Source organism: Bactrocera tryoni, chromosome 4 (assembly GCF_016617805.1).
Source record: "Bactrocera tryoni isolate S06 chromosome 4, CSIRO_BtryS06_freeze2, whole genome shotgun sequence".
Lineage (NCBI taxonomy): Eukaryota > Metazoa > Arthropoda > Insecta > Diptera > Tephritidae > Bactrocera > Bactrocera tryoni.
The window spans coordinates 30,723,102-30,748,174 of record NC_052502.1 but is presented as its reverse complement, the minus strand read 5'-3'; the positions used below and the strand labels follow the sequence as shown (position 1 = coordinate 30,748,174).

General features: G+C 36.3%; 1 protein-coding gene across 1 annotated transcript in view; it reads right to left on the bottom strand.

Moving 5' to 3' along the window:
• Positions 1-25,073, bottom strand: part of LOC120773774 (integrin alpha-PS1) — a 93,266-nt gene that overhangs the window by 57,334 nt on the left and 10,859 nt on the right. The window lies entirely within an intron of this gene.

Below are 25,073 nucleotides of genomic sequence, written 5' to 3'. Positions count from 1 at the left end.
GATTAACAAGGGAAACAGTGGCAGCAACAATAACACAGCCTCATTACATTGCCGGGTTAAAAGGAAGCAATGTTGAAGGCGCTTTTCTACGGTTTAACAAAAGCAACAATTTTTCGAAGAAATTTTCCGAAAAAGCACTAAAGTGCTGTAAGTGGCAGCAGAAAAGTGTACAAAATGTTGCAAGTAGGCAAATAAAAGTCGTGTTGCGGCAACAACAACAACGACATATACGGATGGTGAATGCTGAAGTCAAACAACTTACACAGTCGTGACACGAACCAATTTTGTTGCCAGGAGACTATCCGAAGAGGATCAACAAGATCGTAGGTATGAAATATTGTGCACAGATACACAAAATCCGCGTTGCAACAACAAGGCGCTAGAATTACAAGAAATTGGCAAATTGGTAATTTACACTGATTGTCATGTTGACCCAAAGGGCACACAGTTTTATGTGGGTGCAACACGAATATGATTTGCGTGCCACAACAGCAGCTGCCACGGATCTGTCAAAATCAACAATGGGTAGAAGATGATCGTGTGATCAACAAAGGAATGATGTTTGATGAGAAACTCGAAGCAACACGGTGGATTAGTAGTTGCCACAAAACGACCTCAAAGGAGACCTCTTCAATATAGTTGAGCCACAGAATTGAAGTGGGTTGTTGGTGTCCATCGATCGACCTAAAATTGCTTTACAAAGTGGTTGTTGTCTAAGATAAGTTTTTTATACGATGAAAAGTTATAAGCAGAGTTGCATTAGAGTGGCGTAGTAAGTATGCGTTGGTGCAACATAACTAAGAAGCTAAAAAATTATTTGTTTGACATTCACGCTGTCAATTTTCGCCCCGCTATTCACATAAAAATTAAAAAATTCTTCAAGAAGCTGTCTGTATCATCACTGAAAGCGCTCACATTAACCCCTGCCACTTTTAACGATCAGTCCAACCGACATAAAAACCCGGGCTTACAAAGCCGAAATTGGCAAACAATACAAGTTAAATGCTTGGCAGACTATTTGTCTGCCTCCGGAAGCGTGCATGTGGGTACATACATATATCCATGTGTTTGACGTTTCGCGTCTGCTCGAGTGTCAGCGCCAATAAACGATTTTTTATGAGCATTTCGTGTTTGGTCAATTTGCGGCATTGTTAATGAAACAAACGCGAACAAAAGAGCGCAAAAAGCAATAAATGTGCTAAGAAATAAATTCAAGTGTTTAAAATGGCTGAAATGACACGACATTGACAGTGAGCAGTGAAGTGTTGGCCATTGTCAAGTTTAGCTTAACGCGGCTGCAGGCCATCGACGTTGTTGTTGATGGTCAAATGATGGCCACTTATCTTATATAGACTTTAATGTGGGTGGGATAATTACTAATTTAATGAGCGCAGGCGTTTATGTATAGATATGTATATATATGTACAATATGTGTGTGAGTATGCAGGTAATGAGGAAAAGAGAGAGTCAGACCTCATATCATATGCATATCTTATTTACTCAGATACAAGCTCAAAAATTCTATTTTTTACAAAGGAAGTATTTTTTCATCGTATAAGGTTGTAACTTTAACTAGATAATATTCCTAAATGTAAACAGAATGTAAACTTCTGATCCCATTAATTGGTTTACACCTTATCATAAGGTTTAAGACTTCGCTTATGTATTTATATTAGGTAAAACCCCTTAAATTAGGCAGCAAATTTTATTTTTGGTGACTTTTTTGAGGTTATGATTAAGACAAAGAGAGATAGCCAAAGCTCTTACTCTTTTCCTAAAAACTGATAATAACGGTTTAAGAATATAAATATATAACAGGTGGTTCTAGTTGACGTCGTACTTTGTTTTTATTTTTCTTTAGGAGCCTTCGACGGTTCTAGTATGAGTTTCATTTTTAAACAAGGGCAAACCATAATCGCAGTGTCACTATAAAACCGATCAGAATCCTACCGGGTAAACCCAAAATCCAGGCAAATATGAAATAAGAGATGTGAGTGCTGAAGCAGATCCGTACCGGTGAGCATATGGTTTGAAGTATCTACGAAACACTTCTAACTTTGTTCCTCTAAAAGATTTGTTACTAGCTGAAAACGTAGTCTTACATTTTAGATAAATAGAAAAGTATAGTATATAACATGACCATAGCTCTTGTGCGAATTGCCGGTTCTGCGACTTGGAGTCTGAAACACCAGAACGTCTGCTAACTGACTGCACACCAGTCTCTAGGCGCAGAATAAAGGCTCTTGAATCCACGTTTGCAAATAGTGATCACATCGTCTCAATAGCACCAAGCAGTAAATTGGAATTTATCAATGTGCTGGGGCTAGATGAGTCGTTGTGACTTAGGAGATGGCACAATGTAACCCAGGTTGCGGTCCAAACCTCATTTTCTTATGTAATCTGATCTATAGAAAAGTAAGTTCAAGTGAAATTATGGAATAATAAAGTTTATCCTAAAAAACTGTATATGGTTCCCTCTCTCATTTTCTATGAAGTTTGTCACCAAGTTCGTAATACTCAAAAGGAAATGTCAGAGTTTCTAAAACGTATACGTATGTACTTGTATATGTTATATGACGTTGACAAGCTGGGTCAGTTTAGCAATCCCCGTCTATCTGTATATCTAGTTTCCCAGTTTTAGAGATGTCAATTTGAAGTTGTGTACATATCTTTTTCTCTCAAAGAAACTGCATATTTAACGGAACCGTTTATATCGGATCACTACAAACAGTACGAACAGGATATTATTTACAAAATTTAGTTCAGATTATTATCCAAGGCACGTCTCCGAAGAAATTAGCATATAGCTGTCATGCAAACTGATCTATGAAAACCCCACAATCTGCGCCAACTAACGTGGAATAAGCCTGCTCAACATTGCATATAAGGTTCTATCGAACGTATTGTGTGAAAGATTAAAGCTCACCGTCAACAAGATGAATGGACCTTATCAGTGTGGCTTTAGGCCGGGAAAATCAAAAACTGACAACATGTTCACCATGCGCCAAAATTTGAAAAATGTCCGAGAAAAAAGGATCGACATACAACACCTCTTCGTCGATTTCAAAGCTGCTTTAGACAGCAAGAAAAGAAGCTGCCTTTATGCCGCTATGTCTGAACTCTCTACTATAACCGCGTAAGCGGGGTCTACACCAAGATAGAAGAAGTAGATGAACTCTTACGAATATTCGAAGAAAGGTGTTTATGATGCTTTAATCGTCCTTACTACATTAGCTTATCTGCAAGCAGTATCTTAGACCACAAATTCTTAAAAAATATTAGAGCTCTCTTCATAAGATTTCAAAATAATGACAAGACAAGCTTACTGGGAGTTTTTTGCAAAATTCGTATAACTTAAAATATACAAGAACAAATAAATAAACTCAATGACGGACTCAGTTTACAACTTCCTGACTGTGTGGCAGCATTAGTGGAAGTCAATTATATTATATGGGTATACACAACTAGAGGTATTGGTATATGAATAGAGAACAAGCATAAAGCGGAACCGTGCAGAATATGGTAATGGCCACCGAAGAAACGTTTATAGGTGCGATTTTATGACATGAAATAATAATTTTTAGATATGTGCACATACATATATACTATAATACTGCAAAGACAGCATAGCATAGTATTGAATACGAAAAGACTTTTTCGACAACTTGTTAGATAGCCAAAATATAAGCACTAAAATGTAGACGCTTGCACCTACAACCAGAGAGCACTCTTTGTTATTATTCTACAGTTAAATTTTATTTGCTCATCCTGTCATAAAATATATCTATATATTCTCACACACAGTTGGGCGTGTTTGCTGTTGTACATACATATGTATGTATGTACATACGCCTTTGTACATAAGCCTTAATGTGAGTTTTAATATTTTTTTAGCAAACATGTTTATGTTCGAACTTTTTTGCGCGTGTGTGGGTGCTTTTCTTTAACTTTTATTATTTATATTTCAAGCATAAATATATACATATGTTTATGTATTTAGATGTGTTTGTTTGTATGGCAGAACCTCTCCTTGCTAATTTTACAGGAGTGTTTCTTACTGTCTGCATCCGAGACTGGCTGTCAGTTCTGCTGTCATTGCGCATATGTGTGCATGTGTTTGTGCGGTAATGTCGTTTCTGACGTGTCAAAATACGCTGGAGGCGATGAGAAAACGTCGAAACAAAAAAAAAACATAGTGACTATGGAGAACATTAACTACCAAACAAAAACATTCTCTTTTTTCATTGCCTTACATACACATGTACATATGTATGTATGTATGTATGTATATGTATGAGTATGTGTGCCATGCAATTTCAGGCAGTCAAGCAGGCTGATTTTGATGACGACGTGGGTGCTCCTCGAGCGCTCACTAAAGGCGGTAAACCGTCAACAGGAAGCTTACGCGTTGCATTAGTTGTTAACTGATTTTGTTTTGTTGTTGTTGTCTTTTTTCTTCTTCTTCGGCACACTAACTGTGCCATAATGGCTCGCTGTTGTTTGGGAAGATTGAGGAGCTGACTTACCATTTTCTTTTTATATTTATTTATTTTAATGCTCATGCGTTTTGTTGGGCGTAAGTCGGTTGTGCTTGTTTTTGGGCGCATTGCTTCCTGTGTACAGCGCATTTTTATAGTTTTTATTGATATTTTTTAGTTTGGCGTACTTTTTTAAGTTTTATTACGATCATTTAGCAACGGTTTCGGCTTCGGTTGGTGGTCCCACCAGCCTTTTCTTTTGCTGTACGCTTTAATACGCGATTTTTATTATGGTATATATGTACATATGTACATATATTGAGAAAGTAGAATCAAATAATGATTTTTGCCAAACCCTAAATCTTTTTTGACTGTAATAACCGTTGTGCTTAAATTCGATTCTTTCTTATTTTGGTTGATAAGCAAAAATGTTAAGATACTTCAGTTTTCTCAGAAAAATATTTAGCTTCTGAAAATCAATACTTGTACCCAATATATGTACGAAAGTAACGCTGGTTTATTCAAAATATTTCTTATTATGAAGAAAAGCAAGACCTTTGTGTGTATAGTTTTTGTATTAAACATTCAATTAAGTTCATTCGTTCAATCGAGATCCCAAATATTTATTTATGCATAAAAGCGAAAAAATGCTTGTCAGTATAAGAATCCAAGTGATTGTACTTGAGATTTTGTTTTGAATTTGTTCATACAAAAAAAATTTCATTGGAAAAAATAACGAGGTTAAGGCTGTTTTCTCAATGTCTGGTTACCAGCCTTGCTGGCCAGTTAATAGAGTTGTCCGCTTAATAGATTGTACATAATAAAAATCAACAGAGTCCATGGTTAATGGAGATGTCCGCTTAATAGGGCGTCCATTTAAAAAAGCTTTCACTATATTCTGCATTTAAGAATTTTTTTACTTTCCTATCTTCTAAGTTGGGTCGAACTGGACATAGTGTGATAAATTTTGCTAAAATCGGTTCAGCAGCTTAGGAGTCCATCGCGGACAAACAACGTGACACGTACATTTTATATATAAAGATAATAAATAAAAAAACAAATATGTACCATTTTGATCGACCCATTTTTTGCTATTTTTCGCTCAGAGACACCAATTCATCAGTGTAAAACTCTCATCAGAGTAAAATCGAAATTTCAAAATTTCCAGAACACAAACCAGAAAACCATTATTGTGCTACACGAACTGATGAACATGCATCGTCTACGTAAACTTCACATATTTCATTCGCGGTTTGCATGGCATTCCTCCCTTTTTAATCCAAAAATTTCAAAATATAGCGAATTTCCTCAATATTTTCACTCATTTTAACAGCTCTAACTTGTTTTCTACTTTGCCGAATTTAATATTTTTTCATTTAAATGAAGCTTAAAATTTCACCTTTCCAACAGTATATGGTACGATACAATGTGATCGGTAGCACTGGAGATATACGACTGCAACGACATCTATTGACAAAGAAAAGAATAAAAGACTTTTTCGACTACCCAATATTACTCATTTTTTAAGCCAACTTTTACATATATGACTACCGGTGCTATAATTTTACCTGTGTCCACTCACCACCAACTCAAATATTTACTTCACCTTAAAAATGAAGATGGAGTTAACAAATTCTCTATATCAAGCTCTAATAGAATCCCAATTATTTTATTTTCTAGCCAAATTCAAAGAATGGCTCAGACTATTAAGTAAGAAAATTCAGGAGTATCGCGCCAAAAACCTTTTAAATAACGCTACGTAATCAGATTTGGCTTACCTTGTTATATTCCACATAAATGTAACCAATCACCATTTTCACTAAATATACTTCATTAGTGAACAAATCGCCATTTAGACTCTCAAGTGATGTTCCTATTCCTCTAATAACCTATATATCTTTAGTCCTCTATTCTGAATACAGTAATTAGGCAAAATTGTTTACTTCTTCTCTGCTTATAAATGCCTCCCTACCAGTCCATTAAAAATTACCTTAACTTGCCGCAATTTGTTAACATTCTGACTTTTGTCAGTAAATATGCACGTTGCACCAACTCCATTTTTACAAATATGCAATATACACAAACATACATAAATAGCTTTTCATATTTTACAAATTAGTTTGCGGCATCTGCGCCCATTTATTACATGCCTCGTTTGCCAACCGCACGAAAGTATTCAGTTTATATGTTTTGCTGGTCGGCTGCACTCATACAGAATTACATCTGAATTTTTATGTGGTTGGGTGCTCTAATGTGGTGACGATTCTGTTGCTAATGCATCCGCATTTCATAAGGAAAGCGCCGGTTCCCGTGGCTTCTATTTATGCAGTATTTATGTATACTAATGCTCTTGGAAAGCTTGCATTGCGCCGCATTCTAGTGTGGCTCTTTGGTGGCATTGCATTTTGCAACAATTTGTACTCTACATATTTCTCTTTTCTCTTCTAATTGCTAATGGAAGTGGGTGTTGTTAGTATGTGAAATTGCGATTATTTGACTTGGTCTCATTAAAAGTAATTTTTTCATTTTATATTTTTAATTTATTGCGCCTACATGACATTTAATTAGTAATGAAGTTGTGGTTTCTTTAAGTTCTCTCGAGAGAGTTGGTGAGAAGAACTTCTCCGAAATTGCTGGACCGATTAACAAGCTTTCAAGCCTGGAAAATCAACAACTGACCATATATTCACCCTGGGCCAAATCTTGGAAAAGACCCTTGAAAAAAGAATCGACAAGCACCACCTGTTCCTCGATTGTTTGCTGTTTTTGACAGCACGAAAAGCAACTGCCTTAAGCAGCTATGTCTGAAGTTGGTACCCCACAAAACTAAAACGGTTGTGTATACTGACGTTAAGGAATAACAAAGTTTCTGACAGGATCAGAAAGAACATCTCCTAGCCGTTCGATACCAAACGAGATTTCAGACAAAGTGACTCCCTTTCGTGCGACTTCTAATCAATCTACTGCTGGAGAAAATTAACCGAGCTGCAGAACTTAATCGAGCTGGTACAATCTTCTATAAGAGTGTACAGCTGCTGGCGTACGGCGATGACATCGATATCATTGGCCTCAACACCCGCGCCGTTAGTTCTGCTTTCTACAGGTTGGACAAAGAAGCGAAGCAAGTGGTAGATCTAGGTAGTGAACGAGGGAAAGACGAACTATCTCCTGCCGTCAAACAAACAGTCGTCGCACTCGCGACTTGGCTGCCACGTCACTGTTGAATGTAAGAACTTCGAAGTCTTAGGTAATATCGTTTATCTTAGGACCAACATTAACACCAAAAACAATGTCAATCTAGAAATATAAGGCAGAATAGCTCTGGCCAACAGATGCTACTTCGGACTGAGTAGGCAATTAAGAAGTAAAGCCCTCTCTCGACGAACAAAAACCAAACTCTAGAAGTCACTTATCACCCCCGTCCTGTTATATGGTGCAGAGGCATAGACGATGACAACATCTGATGAGTCAACGTTACAAGTTTTCGAGAAAAAGGTTCAGTGGAAGACTTATGGTTCCTTAGGCGTTGGCCACGGCGAAAATCGCATTCGATGAAATGATAAGCTATATTAGTTATACGACGGCATTGACATAGTTCAACGAATTAAGAGACAACGGCTACGCTGGCTAAGTCAAGTCGTCCGAATGGACGAAAACACTCCAGTTCTGAGAGTATTCAACGCAGTACTCGCCGAAGGAAGCAGAGGAGGAGGAAGACCTCCACTCTGTTGGAAAGACCAGGTAGTGAAGAACCTGACTACACTTTGAATCTCCAATTGGCGCCAAACAACGAAAAGGAAAAACGACTGGCGCGCTGTTGTAAACTCAGCTATAACCGCGTAAGCGGTTCTACGCCATTCGAAGTCTCTAAAAAGTATGCAAGGAATCTGTATGTAAATTAGAGAAAATTGAGGTATTTCCTAAAATACAAACATATTTATATTCCAAATTTTGTGAAATAATTTTATTTCAGCAGAAAACTAAATTAATAATAATTTTTTAATATTTTATTAGGTCTTCGTCATATTTCGAGAGATTACTGCTTCCGTCGAAATAGCATAAAATTAACCATGAAAAATTACACAGAATTCGATATCGACTCTGGACTATCGTTTCCTCACCGCAATGCACAGAAGTCACGTAATTAATTTGTAAGTACGCGCCGCTCTCGGGAAACCACCGCCAGCATATTCTGCTATATATTCGAGCGCTAGCGACCACATACAAATTCGTATTCACGAATGGCATTATAAATAGCCAAATTTGTATATACTATGTAGTATGTATGTATGTACATATATACCATAGACTCAAACCAATTGCAGTAGCCGGTAATCCGATATCCACACCACATATAAAGCTGCTGCAATGCATCGGGGCAACCACTCGTACGCGAAGTCGCAATCAAACGATGCATAATTACAAATTGCCCAAATCACTATGAAATACAACAACAGTTTACGTAGCAAAACAAATTGCCATGCAGCGCACGCAACTCTGAGAGATTTAATGTGTTTATGTGGATTTTATGTGGATCAAAGTTGGTATGTATGCGCCTGCGCGCTGATAAACAACTGAAAATGCATTTTGCACAATAATTTGCAATTGGATATTGTTAATAAAAATCGAATATAATCGTAGCATAAAGATAGATAAAATAGATTCATTATTTACACAACAGAAAAATTAAATACTAATTTCATGAAATAATTACTCTTCTTGAAAAAACAACAACAAAAATCAAAGTACTAGTTGTGTGATTCTATGCAATTACATAATAATACGTTGGCGCATTTGAGACACTACATAAATTATATAACAAAGAAATATCTACTCGCTCTCGTATAAATACGCCATATTAGTGCGCGATCACGGTGGCAACTGCGCTGGCAGACTATGTGGAGCCACAGTCGCAGCCACAACCACGCAATGTTGCAAAAACAATGCGAGGGAAAAATTAAAAACAAAACACTGAATGAAAGATATGAAAACCAAAACAAACTAGCTCGTATAAAAAATAAAAGGAAATGGAATTGATTGTGGTGCGGTGGGGCAGTGGGACGTTGACATATCGACGCATATGGCCAATCAAGTAGGCAGTCAATGCGGTCCCACCAACGTCCATTCGCATGAATGAACGAACGAACGATTGAATGTGCCGTTGACAGGCGAGAATTTGTCACTCCGACGCGTACGCGAACAGTATGATTGATAAGTAGTGATACAATTAGATTTGAAAAGGAGTAAAATTAACTGATTTTAATTAAAGCATGAAATTTATTGGATAATGAAAGAAAATAAATTTATTATTTATAGAAAAAAAGAAAAGAAGATAACTTTGGCAGCACCGAAATCATATTAATACCCCCTAAAGAAGCATTTTTTTATAACATATAAAATTTGGATGTCAGCTATAAGCTATAGTGCTCCAATCTGAACAATATATTCGATAAATATAGCAATGTTTTGCATAATAATTCGTAACAACTTTCTTGCGTGTGTCGACTGGGCAATGGGTGTCGCTGCTTACAATGTCATGATATCAAACTACTTAGCTCCTGGCAGAGTCATTACATTGCAGGCAGGCGACTCCCAGCGAAGGCTGACGTATTTTCCCAATCATTTCTTTATGTTGGACTGTTTTGCATGCATCCTCAAAAGTAGGTGAATAGGTAATATGTACAACGACCGTTGCTAATGTGTTACCTGGCGATTGGTATAAAACGCTAGGGGTAGAGACCCCCGAATTTAGAAGTAAACATGGATGACAGAAAAGGAACGAAACGGACTGGGATATCAGTCCAAACGTCGATGGGAGACGAGGCTCCTAAGATTGCTGTGCCTCCACCGGCCACACCTTCATTGCAATGGGAGCAGGATGCGGTGGTTGTAGTACTACTGCCAAACTAGCTTTATGACGCACAGGTGCCACTTGAAGATTGGGACCAAGAAAGCGCGAATATGGCATGCTAAGAGAAATTAGAGGAAAACATTATTAAACATTTTTCAAAAGCAACCGCAGTCTTTTAAGAAAATTGCAAAAGTGGTACGGGCTAACCCTAAAACCTAAAATGTACTACTTACGTATTGATAGAAAAAAATGTTCAGACAAAGGGAAAGGGCCACACGATCGTGAGGAGGCGAAGAACGTTGTGATCGATCTCAAAAAAGACCCATACATTTTGGAAAGGAAACTGGCCAGCCTTCCTGGATGTTCAGAATATTTCGTACGCATTACGAAGAAGGAAGCTGCTGTACAAGATACAGAAATAATGAAAAAGAAACGGATAACACGAACGAAACGGAATACAACGAGCTAAAACGCTGACGAAAGATTTTGTTGAGAAATTCGAATGCTGCAGGTCATACCAAATTTTGTGGAGATCATTGAGGATAAATAAGTTCTCATAAAATTCAATAGATATTGGAAAGCGCTAATTTTGCTATACTTCTCCGAGAATACATCAAGACACATTCCACAAATAGTTGGAGTCTTCTTTTGCCGAAGCAAGTATTTCAGATCCAAATTCATCCATTCGGAAGACATTATCTAGCCAGCGTAGCAGCTGTCTCTTAATTAGCCTAACCATGTTAATGTCGTCGTGTAACTCATCCAGCTCATCGTTCCATCGAATTCGATGTTCGCCGTTGCCATATTATATAGCAGGAAGAGAGTAATTCCCACAATAGTCGGTGCTACGCACCGGATTTGACCCGGATTTTATCCGACCAAGGGCTATTATTTCAGAGATCTAACCCCGTTTAGATTGGTAAGCCTTAGTTTAAACTTCTCTTACGGGAGTAATGAGTGATTTACTGAGTTTGGTCTTTGTTCGTCCCGAGAGAACTTTATTTCTCAATTACAGTATTGGCTGGTTAGGTAGAGTTATTCAGAAAATTCAGTGAACCATATATACAGGATCATTAAACCCACGGACGAGTCTCTTTATATATTTTTTGTCCCAGGTATTTTAAGCCCAAAGCAGAGACAGTGCATTCCTGGAGTCACTTTTTCTTCAACGATTTAAAGTACAAACGTCTAAATTCCGAGAACATCCCAGAAGTATAAACACTGATATTAAATTTATATATTTCTCTACCAAAATTTTCATAATTTCAGTTTCCCTTCGCATTTTTCTTCTCTTGTATGTTTCGAAGTTGTTAAATCAAGCGTAGCACCACTTTTAGATACCACTGTAGCAAGATGTTTATTTTTCTATTCGTCACACAAGCAAAGACGCCAAGTCTAAGCTTGAAGACAGCGTTGTCACTTACCTAGCACGATGCCTTATATGGCAGGATGTCTGGTGTAAGTCCAAGTCGTTACTACTGAAGCGCGTAAAAACTAACACAGACACACACAAGTACGCAAACATATAAACAAAATCAATATGTACATTTATTATATTCGAGGTGAACACTCCACGCGTTATAAACCCAATATTTCAACGATATTATGCTCGCAGTATGTTATTTCACAGATATTGTTGTTGGCGTGGTGCACGGTGCATCCATAATGAAGGTAAAAATAGTGGTGTTTAACTGTGCAATTGTCAGTCATTCATGCCTTCGCTGGCTGACTGACTGACTGACTCGGAAGTGCTGTAAAAGCGTTTCGACTCTATTGAATATCGTCATTGACGTGTGCTTATACTTTAGTGTCTTTCCGTTTTGCCACCGAGTGGTTTTGAATTATTGCCCCTGATTAAGATTTCAATTGCCGGCAATAAAAACATTGAAAATTGATTTTTTACGATCACTTAAATTGCGGTAAAAAATGAGAAAAATGAAACGCTGTGCGGCATATAAAAGAGTATAAAGTAGAGTCGCAAACCAATTAATATGACCACCATATTGGCAGGTATTTGGAAATTTTATATTGAAAATTTTGGGATACAGGGTTGATTTGATTTAATATGATGATTTCAGTGCACTCCTGTGTCGTCCAAATGGATGAGAGAATTCGAGATTTAGAGAAAAAACTATTTAGAAGACAACCTTAAACTGGTCAACTGCCAGTACTTATGTAGTCCCAAAGTCCTTGGTTCCTTCTATTCGAGAATGATTCGCAAGAAGTTTCGTGATTATCTGGCTCTCAGCAAGGCTCGGCGCCCTTCTTATAGGGGTTCTGGTAGGTAATAACTCGATTCGCACCCCGCCGAAAGCTTAAGATCTTGTCAGAACCGTTAACCGATGTTGTCCGAGAGATATTAAGTTTGAATTGCCTCGTTGCTGCTCATTCGTTCGACCATTTCTTTCTTGACTAAAGTTAATACGTCTTCGCTTTCGTTCTTTTAGTCGGCTTTGTAGTAATCAGTTTAAATTTTTCTAATATATTTGTTGGAAACTACAGCAATTCTCTCTACTCAGCTGTTTAGTCGCCGCCGAAGCCTCGGACCACCCTTATATGTAGCCTTATACCACCAGTCTCAGCAAAATATTAAAAATTTTTTCATTACGTACGTGGCACATACATACACTCGTGTTCGTTAGCGACATCGTTGGCGATTGGGGACACTACGCCGGTGGCGGTCATGTTCAAGGCAACCACTTCGCCGTCTGCTTATCAATTGTTGTGAAAGTGTTGAAAGTGAACGGACAAAAAGGAAGCTATAATCGAATTGAATTTATGTTTGTTTCGCGGAAATTATTAAATTTACTGGCACTTCCTATCGGCCAACCTCGTGCAAGGCTTCGTACACTTTCAATACACAAAGGCATATAAATAATTTTATTACACACAGACTACTAAATAATTTTATTACACACTCATAGATTTTATTTGTTCTCCACAGCAATAAAATTCTGTCGCTGTTGGGTTCAGTGTCTCCGCGAAACCGGCTTGTATAATTAACACAAAATTTAATGTAAAGTAGCGCTGTAACATTTGCTTCTAGAGTTAGACTTGAAAATCCGCTCTTTGGCAGCAGCTACCAGGTATTTAAGCGGAGCAGAAGCTTTTTAAGTGCCGCGATTGCAAGTACATCAGTTTGATTGCACGTCTTTAGTGCGTATTATTACCGCTTGTTGCACCACATCACAGAAATATGTGGCAGTTAGCGATAATGCAAATGTATGCACTTAATTTTTCAGTTCAACTTGAGCGGTCTCAAACCTCGACTACGCTGGCAGTCGTACTAATTGACGGAAGTGCAATTTAGAAATGTTTGGAAAGGACGAACCGGTCGGAGAAGTTAATTGAAGGTGTTGCACTCAATGTGCGCTGCTAATGTTTTGCTCGATTAGTGAGGTAAAAGCGTGCGCTCAAGGTGCTGTGGCTTAGCATTGAAGCGTTAGCAATGATGATTCACACGAGACGAGGCAGGGCGCTTAGTTAATACTGCTAACTATGAATAAGCAAAAATTCACTGAGAAAAATAAAGATTGATTGATGTGAACTGAAAATTATGGAGATGTTCTGAAAATATGTGCAACATTTTTTTATTTGTATTATGTAGCCATCGATAAATAATAAAATGTATTGAAAAATTTGGTACCAATTCGGTACAGGTCAGTAAAATTTCACGTAGATATTTACATTTGTCACAATTGCCTACAGACTGCATTGAGAAATTCTATAGCAATATCGAGAAATTAACTTCTCAAATGTTTAAGGAATACCTTAAATCGTTCAAAGACCTTAAATCGTCCAAAGACTAGGTACATATATACTAAAAGTTTTCTTCTGCTTTTTTGAATTGCAAAGTTGAAGCGTTTTTTTCAGTGTAATCTCACCTGGTTGTATTAAAAGTGTACATAATAATAATATATATTTAGTTTAAATTAATTACATGTTAAGTTTAAGTGCAAATATGACTCGAGATCTGGAATCATTTAACAATTAAAATGCTATACATTTTTGCGCTGAATAATTGATATTTGAAGAGGAAACGATTGACTAATAACTTAATGGGACAGAATTTATCAGAATGTTGAGAGTAACTATTTTTGTAAAAGAGTTTTGTTTCATTTCTATATCTTAAGAAATATTTTGAGTACTGTAATTAGATCACATATTGTCTGTAAGCAAGTTAAGTATCTAATGGAGAACTAAGTCTTGAAAATCCTTGGAGATTAGAAGAGATCAGAGAATTCGGAAAAATTATGGTGTCATCATACATTCAGAAGTAATCTAAACCAAGAATAAGAAAAAACAAGATAGTAAAAAAATATTAATCTTATTTTATACAACAAAAATTTTAAAGAATTTCGTGGTTTTGCATACCGTTTTTATACTCTTGCAACATTTTGCTTGATATACGCGTTCCTTAACAAAAAAGTTAGACGAGTTCGTAGATGGACGTAATCAGAAAAAGCCACGGCCTCAAACCAGTCTTAGCCCATAACTTAGCATTAAATTAAAATGTATAATTTTAATTTGGCAAGGCCCCGCCTCCTAAAATTACCAAATTCGCTAAAGATACATCCTATAACCATATCGACTATGTGAAAATTGAGGAAATCGAATCATAGTCCCACTCACTCCCCATATAACGGTACTGTTAAACACTACTAAAAGCCCGATAAATCAAAAATTAAATACGCCAGAGACATTAAATTTTACCATCGGGATGTTATGAAGAGGAGCCGGAGTCAAAACTGGACAATGGTCGTGGCCCTGCTCACTTTTAGGTGAAATCAAATATTATCTGCTTGAACGATTTCCACCAAATCCAACACATGGCATTCACATGTCTCTGTATAAAAGTATGAAGTGTTCGGTTAAACCCGAACTTAGACCCTCCTTACTTATTTATATTATTTTAGCCAAAGCTAGAAAAAACCTTAACTCTCACTGCTCCGAAGCTATTATGTCCTTCATAGGTGTATTTCTAATAGCGTACTATAAAAAGATATACAAAGATCTTTATCTGGATTTTGATTGGTCAGTTTGTATGGAATTTATATGCTATAGTGGTCGAATCTAAACAAATTTTACGGAGATTGCCTTGCGCTGCCTTGAAAAGTAATCTGTGCAAAATTTCGTGAAAGTAAAAAAAGTAGTTCGCTCATATACCGACCGAGAGACCGACGAACCTGACGAAATCGACTCAGTTCGTCACGTTTATCATTAATAAATATATGTACTTTATAGGATCATCGACGTTTTCTCCTGCGCGCTACAAACTTCTAAGAAAACGTAATATATATTATATTCATGGTATAAAGACAGCCGTGAGAGAGACTGAACTGGGAAGAGTACCTGATACAATCAAAAACTGCTATTTCTACTACTAAAATCTCTAGATATTGTATTTATAAGAAATAAATGAAACACTAGTTGCTTGATTAACCTTTTTACTAACAATAATTAATATAGTAAGTCACTTACTACAAGACACTTTAAAAAAAAAACAAAAAACAATGTTAAAAGTGAGGATTTTCTTAGCTTCTGTGATTCACTTAAACCTGTATTAAATGATCCAGTGTTGATAATATTCAGATGTAATCGAAAAGAAAGCTAAACATTCTACAGCTAACTCCAATTCGACTATCAGATCTGTTCAAGATCTAAATTATGCGGACATTAATTCACTTCTCTAAGAAAATAACGGTTATACCGGCTTGGATCACTCTAGATCGTTTAAATTAAATTAATTAAAAAAAAATACAATTTCAATGACCGTATTCCGACTGTAAAAATTGCTTCACACAAGTTAGTTAGTTCGGGATCTCACAAATTTGCGCTAGGCGTAATATCAAAACAGCATGTGGTCAACAGTCCAAGCTTTCTAAATTAACTCCTGTTTCACATGTTTTTAAACTTTTGCCTTATGAACTCTTGTGAACTGCGTTCTCCTACAACTTGACAAGTTGTCATTACTCCGTGGCGCCACAGTTCTTTAATTGCCTTCGCTGCTGCTGTTCCTCAATCGTCTGAAGTCTTAATTAATCAAAGAGCTGACAATCAATTTTAATTTTTTCGCATTTTTTTCTTTCCTCACCACAACGTAGCCGCCTATTTGGCCAAAAATGGTGCTAGCGTAGTACCACTGAATTGTCCAAATTCACTTGCCTGCCACATTTTTGCACTACGACTTGTTGGAAAATTTGTGGCACGTTCAATTAAAAGTGAATAAATACGAAGAACCAAAAATGGGCAATGTGCGCGAACATTTTTATTTGACGCGAAGTCGTTGGTGGTGCCAAAAGTTGGATGTGGTGTGGATGTGCAACTGGAAAAGTTGTCGCTCGAACGTGGTGTAGTGTTGTTGTCGCGCATATTATTGAGCACTGCAGTGTTGTTATTGTTGTAAAGTTTTAATTTTCGCTCATTTTATTGTGCTTATTTTTGGGTGCTTATTTTTTGTTTTATCTTCGACTTGTCTGTTATGTATGTACTGCGGGAAAACGTGCCAACAGCTCATTAGTGGCGCATTTTTTAAGCAGCCAACGACAACTGCGCGGAATGTTGCTGCAACATGGTTGTTAGGTCAGCGCTTGTATATGGTTGCTTCACGGATTTTTCGTGGGTTGTAGTTCGTTATGTTTTCTTTAGCCCTTAGCAGGGCTAGTGCGACACGCCCCACCGAAGGTATGCCACGAAGTTGCTGCAACATCTGTTGCACTTATTGCAGGTAATTAGTGTGGCAGCAAATAAAAATTACAGAAAAAATTAAATTGCAGTGTAAAGTAATCCTTTATAGCATAATATGGCAACTACATTATTTTTGTATTGCCTCTTCAAACCAAAAATGTGAGTCAAAACTGAGGGTCCATGCCATTAATTCTCCATAATTATTATCAGCTAGTTTTCCTTGTCCAACTAAATGTGCAGATTTAATGCCTAATGTTGCATAAACCAAAACTAAGTAATCAATAAGCGCAACAACAACAACACTGAGAACGAATGAAGCAAGCGCACGAATAACTTTTGACATTTCTCATACAAATGCGACGTTTAGCCACCGCGAGTCGAGTGTCGAGTCGTGCCAATGCGGTTCGCTTGTAAATATTAGCTTCATTGCATCTGTGTGATATGTCAAAAATAATTGGGTAGCACGCCTATGTTTATACTTCTGCTCGTGCCACTGCTGGCCGGTTTTCGGTTTCAAAACGCTGCTTGCGCGCTAATAAAGATTGTGCAACTCGTTGACGGCGCAGGCAAATCGCCAGCATCTGAGCGCAGCAGCGATATGCTTGGCGCCAACTTGCAACATTAGCCTAGCTTTCGCTATTTGCGCTATGATCGCAAGTGGCATGGAAACATTTTAATTTAATTTTATTAGGAAAAACTAATAGTTAGTTTTTCCATCAGCTCGCTCGCCGACAAGTGATAAGCAAAACTAGATTGTTGCTTACAAAGCGGTTGCAAAATGGTGTAACGGCAATAAAAATGTAGACATAAATCAAAATGCGGTTGACACTTAAGATTTAAATTTTAATGTGTAGTGGCTATGGGTGAAGTATTAATTGGTTTATTGGACGACAGCTGCCATAAGCAAATTAATAATAAAATTAATTGGAAGGAAGAGAAACGTTCAAAATAAAAAATAATTTTTTGATAATAAAAAAATAATTTAATTTTTGTGATGAGAAGTCATTCAGCGCAGTGGCGGATCCAAAAGGGGTTTTAGGTGTCAAAACCCCCCAAAATCAAAGAATTATATTCAAATTAAAATTTACGTAGTATTAAAGACTTAAAAAATATGTTACAAAGAAAATTTTAAAGAGATACTGGATTCGCTATTGATTCAGCATTTCATTCACAGAGCCTCACAAATAAACATTTTAAAGTTCTGTGGTTTTATTTGCCATTCAGCACCAGAATTTAATTTGTCGGCTTTGTTGCTCTCTATTTAGAGACATTCTAGTCAGAAAATTGACTAAAGTCTGGTATCAACTGGCTCTCATGTTTGATCCGTGATACAGTTTGAGTACTTTTCATACTTCATATTTATGTTAGATTAGGTCGTAGGGTTGATTCTCCTATTAAAGGTAGCGCTGGATCTCACTTGGAAACTCCTAAAAATATATCACTAGATCCTCATAGAACGACGAAGCGACTGCATATTTAAAAAAATAATATTCAAAATGCTTAAAAGAGCGACCATGAGATCTATAGTTGAATATGTTGGGCAAAAGATTTTAGTCAAGGACTTTCTATACCAAGGAAAGACCTTGGTATCTAAAAGCCATCGAGTTTTATGTACGCCAAAAACACTATTCAAGATCTACCTGATTAGTTCCCATATTTTAAAACGGACTTTTATGTGCGCTCTTCAGAGCAAACAAGCTCGGGCCAAAACTGTCATGGCGATGATGAACCTGCATTACACTCTCATCATGTTATCATTAAACTACATTGATATATTGAATAAAAGCAAACAAGTTGTATACATGTAAATATTCAGCTTTTTCATATATGTTCTCCCATAAATATATATTTATAGGTACATTTAAATATTCCTTGCCGTAGTGCGGCGCATTTACATTGGACTCGTAAGAGTACACATTGTGAGCAATCTGTTCCACTAGTGCGCTGCCTTGTAAGTGTGTTTAAGGATTTTGGCGCCACAGTGTCACCTAAAGTGGGCGGCTTATCTGCTTATCGGTAACGCTGAAGCGACCGGTCTACTTATATAAACGAAAACAAAAAAATAGTAATATAAATAAAAATGCCGCAACTAAGTAGCTACCTCCATAGCGAATGGGAAAGTTGGAAAATTGGACTGAGCCACAAGTCTTACTTTTCTTTATTAGCGTAGACACCGCTACACGGTTATAGCCATTAAATTGCATTAAATTAATTGTGAATTGAGTCCAATAGATACAAACGTTATTAATTTAAAGGAAATTAGTTATAATTAGACTGATTCGAAATTAAATTGACAACTGAAATTTAACTAAAAATTGCATTAAAGTTACTTCCATTTAATTTAGTGAATTATGTTATATAGAATTAAATCTAATTGACTTGAATTATTATTTATAAAACATTAAATTGAATTTAATTGAATTCATTAATGAATTTATATATAATTAAGTTTAATTAAATTTAATTAGAAATAATTAAAATAAATTAAGTCAGTTGAATTGATTTGTTTGAATCAAAATAAAATTAATTCACTAGAATTACACTAAATTAGATTAATTTTCAATACAATTCATTAATCAATATTTCTTTGAATTAAAATAATTTTAGTAAATTAAGTCTGATTGAATTTAATTACAAATGATTAAAATATATTAAATCAGATGAATTAATTTGTATGAACTGGAATCAGTTTATATATAAATACAGTTTATTAATCAATCAGTTTAGTAAATTAAGTATAATTTTATTTAATTACAAATAATTAAAATCAATTAAGGCAGCAGAATTGATTTGTTTGAATTAAAATAAAATTAATTCATTAGAATTGCACTGAATTAGATTAATTTTAAATGCAATTCACTAATCAAAATTTACATGAATTGAAATAATTTGAGTTAAATCCTTAAAATTAGAAAAATGAATTAAATATATATATTTGGAAATTTTATTAAATTACGCTCGAGGGATTGAAAAGGACTATTTCGTAAGGATGTTATTCAAATTAATCAAGTTAAATAGAATTAAGTAAAATTGAATTGAATTGTAATTAACTAAAATATATTATGTCAATGCATTTTAAATGATTTAGATTAAAATTAAATAATTTTAATTAATCTGAATATAATTGATTCCCATTAACTTGAAAAAAATGTTTGTATTTTGAACTTGAACTCTAAGTGAACTGAATTAAAATATTTTTTCCGTTTAACTAAATTATATTAGACGCATTGAGTAAGACTATTTCATGATGGATTCTTCCAAACTGGAACTTCATTATTTAATTATTAAAAATTTAAATTATTAAACAATATTCAATATTAAATGCTAAATTTAGCTTGTACTGATATAATAGTCAAATTTTTTTTTTAAACAGATCCATTCCAAATGGTCAATACTTTAAAGGCCGTTTTCTCAATGTCTGGTTAGTAGTAATCTCTCAGTTAAGTTCTTGGTAAAAACGGTTATTTACCGAAAGAAGGATACTTAGTTAAGTTAACCAGAACCACAACTTAAGGAACTAAAGGGACTTGTGCTCGATTTCAGTAGGATTTAGGTTCTTTATCGCATGAAGGAGTCTTGACAAAGTTGACGAGAACTTAACCGACAAATGGCTGCTAACCAGATACAGAGAAAACGACCTTAAATCAAACCAGGAAGCGATAATCTGCATTTTCACTTACTCCTACCAATTCACTCCATAGAACCAAATAATCAAGTTTCCAAACTTGCCACTTTTATAACTCTTTCCAACCATCTAAGAATCCGAAAGAATGCGCAAAGTTATGGCTGCACAGTGGCAGGCAAACGCTTCTAAGAAAAAGCTTCCGGATCAATAAAATTGCGCGCGAAGTGTATAAAAAGAAAGAGGCAATTAAACTAGAAAGGCGAAAGACAATAAAAACACAAAAAGCTATAAAAGCGTGGAATAATAAAAATCAAAAAGGGAAAAAAAATAAGTAAAAGTTTACTTTTTACGCCGAGGAAATTTGCTCAACACCCCTTCACTACATTAAAAAAGCATACAATAAAAAATATTTGTTGCCGGAAAATTGGCGGCAGCATCAGCTAAAACAACAAACGATAGGTTGGTGCGGGCGCTAAGAACCAACGGCGAGCGGAGCTTGGTGGCGGAAAGGAAAACTGCGCACGCGATGCGCCAAAATAGCGTTGAAAACAAATCAGGTCAACAAACGATTTATGCTTGCGAAATGAAACTAGCGAAAATAGAAAATCAACAAAACAGTGAGAAATCAGGCGGACAGACACGCCATCGAACGGTGCCAAAAGCAATAAAACTACACTTAGACAAGTGATACAAATACAACAAACTGGCGCGTCAGAGCTATAAACTAGTCGATATACAGTTATACAGATATATATTTTACATATGCATGTGTGTAGATTTACTAAGCAATTTATTTTTCTGGCGTGCTTAATGCCGCACGCATGTCCAGACATAGACGACAGAAGTGGTAGGAAGAGTGCGAGGAAATCGAAAATTTAATATGTTAGTTGTGGTAAGAAAATCTGAAAATGGCAGCAGCAGCATTTGCGCTAGCTAATGACGCGATATATAATCTGTTGTGTATATACTTACAAATTTTTATAGAACAAATTTTAAATATTCGCAAATTTAAACAGGAAATATGAACACGTGTAGGCAGTTGAAATGGATTTGGATATGCCATTTTGCATGTTGTTCTGTGTGTGTGAGTTTTTGTATGATTCAAATAAATTTCGTAAAGTGCTAAAATACGTTAGAGAGAGAACGGCCGGAAAGCTATAATGAAATGCTTCAACATTTTTAAATCTACATACACTTTTTTAGATCAGAATATTGCAATGATAATCATAAAATTTTTGACTGTGCGATGATGTGCGTCATCCTTTACAGATTAATTTTTTCGGAGGATTTATTTGGTAGACACTGAAGTATCTTAAGCGATCGTGTGACGCCTCCCACTTGATTTCTTTGCGCTAATTCCAACTTTCAAGCCGTAGGATGTAGTATTACTTCTTGAGTTGCTATTCCATACAGGAGTAGTTTCAAATTTCGAATTTTATGATATCTAGTTTGTTTCTACTCTTGAAATCAGGAATGTTCCTCAATAAGAGCACTACACAATTTTTTTTTAATGTTTCTGTGAAAGTACATTCGATGCCCATATGTATGGAACTCGATTTTTCCAGACACTGAACCCTATTTTCGACGGGTTTCAAGCATAAATCGGCCGATACTTTACTTCACTTTGCTGGCTTGTTGAAATAGACTATAGACTTCACGTAGTCCCACAGGAAATAGTCTACAGGCGTCAAATCGCACGATCGAGGCCAATTGGCCGCCTCTGGGAAATTACGTGAGGTTCATCAATGGTTTTCAATAAATCGATTGTGACATTCGCTCTGTGGCTTATGGCGCCGTCCTGTTGAAACATCATATTGTCTAAGTCCATATTATCCAATACGAGCCAAAAATATTTGGAGTGTTAACAATTACTATTCACAGTAACGTGCCGGTCTTGATCATCACGGCAGAAATAAATACGAACCAATGACGCCGCCGGCCCATAAACCGAACCAAACCGTAATTGGATGCAATGGTGACTCATGGAGTAGGTGTGGATTGCTGCCTGACCAGTAACGTATATTTTGCTTATTGACGAAGCCATTCAGTCAGAATTGAGCCTCATCGCTGATGATGATTTTTCGATGAAAATCCGAATCATTTTCAAGCTGTTGCTCAGCCCAATTCACGAACATACGACGATTCTGGTGCGTCAAGCGGCTTCAGTTCTTGGGTCAATTTGATCTTGTGGGGATGTAGGCCAAGATCTTTTCGCAAAATTCGCCACAACGACGTCACAGAAATGGCTAACGCTTGAGAATGCCGTCTGAGAGACTGACTTCCTCAATTCATGCGCCAGCGGCAGCAATATTCTCGACACTGCGTGCACTTCTTTGTCTCACTGGCACCGGAACATTTTGTACTGTGCCCGTGGATTCAAAGTCGTCCACTAGATGGTCATTTGTTGATCTGACAGAACGAATATATCGACCATAAATTGGGCATAGCGCTCTTAAAGTTGAGGCCACTGACACCGAATTTCGGTAGTAAATTTTAATAATTTCGACTTGGATCGTTGTTGGATCGTATATCTTTTAATGATGAAGTGGCAAACTTTACTGAAACGAAATGTCAAGAGAGCGGAAAAAATATAGCGTCCCTTGCTGTCTCTATTGGTCTACTTTTGTAGCATCCCTATTGAAAAACACGTTAAGTCTTTATACAATGATCTATCACGGAATAATAGCAACCAAAAGAGACCAAAATGTTTGGTGAAATTCAACCCTATTTTTTTGAAACGGCGCCATTCTCAAAGTTTTGCGACCGTAGGCCTTCGACAAGGCTTTAAAATTTTATAACAATTGATACATTATTTTAATTTTAACTCCCAAAAAACGCCTTTTTAATCTACAAAAAAGGATGCTAAGCAAAATCTTTAAAATAGTCAAAGACAATTACTCATGGCATGTAAGGTGGAATAATAAACTAGAGCAACTGAAAGGTTTAAACATTATTAATTTTATGTATGGAAGCGCAATTCTAAAATATCTAGGCCATTTAACAAGTCCAATACCAAGAGGACGCAAAAGAAAATTGTTGAACTGTTTGACTAAGGCAAGATTCAGGCCAAGATCTATATGCATTAAAGAATTGGTGGAAAGCATAAAAAAAGATTGGTACATACAGTTTTAGAGAAATCGCAGGTGACCGAGATGTCTGGAGGCCACAAGTGCAGCAGACTAAAGCCTGTGCCAAAAGATGATGTGGATTGTCCTAAAGAAACGATCGCCAAAATTGTATTCCAAGCAGAAGACAATCTCAACTTTTAGCTATAACATAACTAAGAATATATAAAATACATACATACATACGTATGTACCATAAATAAATAAATATTTATTTCTAAAAATTAATACCGATACATACGCTATTCTTGATAATTATATTTTTTCGCTTACAACTTGATTTTATAGCTAAAAAAATACTAGTTTTTGAATTGCAGCCACTCAAAATTGGCACACACACCCACACATATAGACATACATACATACAAGCAACTGAACTTCAGCTAATGAGTCAAAGCGACTGACACACCGCTTGACTGACACCGACATAAAGCTGACACGAAACCAGCAGCATTAGACACAATCACCAAAACAAAAACAAAAACCACACAGCAAACCGGCAACAACAGCAATTACATTAAAATGATTGTGCAGTATCAGTGTTGGTATCAGCAACATCAGCTGCCAACATCAGCAACATTAACTGACGATTTAACTACAGTCGCTGACTGTTGCAGCAACAATTGTAGCGGCACTCTTTTCCACGTTGTACATACATATATATGCGACTAGTTGTTATTGCTGCTGTGTTGCAGTGTTTTTACACACATTTGTGGCAATCATTTGGCCATTGCTGCACACACCCCAAACACATATCCTACACACAAACAACTGTAAGTTTGATGGCAGCGCATTCAGCGCTAATGTCAAAATGCTAAAGCAATCAAAGTGTGGGTGTCTGATTTATTGCCCGGCCTCTTTGCCATCGCTTTGCGGCGTGGATAACGCTTGCAGCTGCAGGCAACAACATATTCGCAAATAACACTAAAAGCTTAAGTAAAGACAAAAACAAAACAAAAACGAGTTGCAAGCGAATGCCGCTCGTCAGCTTCATTTCTGCATTAACTTTAACTTTAAACCGCATTTAACACGATCGTTTTCATTTGAAGCAAGATTTGTTATTATAATTTTATTTTGTAAATTTTATTTGAGAGACACAACAACTTGTTCTTGTTATTAGCTATGCTTAAGTGGTTACTTTTGCCACAGAAAACAGTTGATGGGAATGGAAAAATTATTGTTGCTGGCAACACCCACACTTTGGTGGTATTTATTCGCATATATAAATGCGTTTTCTAATTTCACCTTCTCTATAAATGTTGTTGTATTTGTATGTGCAATATTTTTTTTACCCTCCAACTGGCATT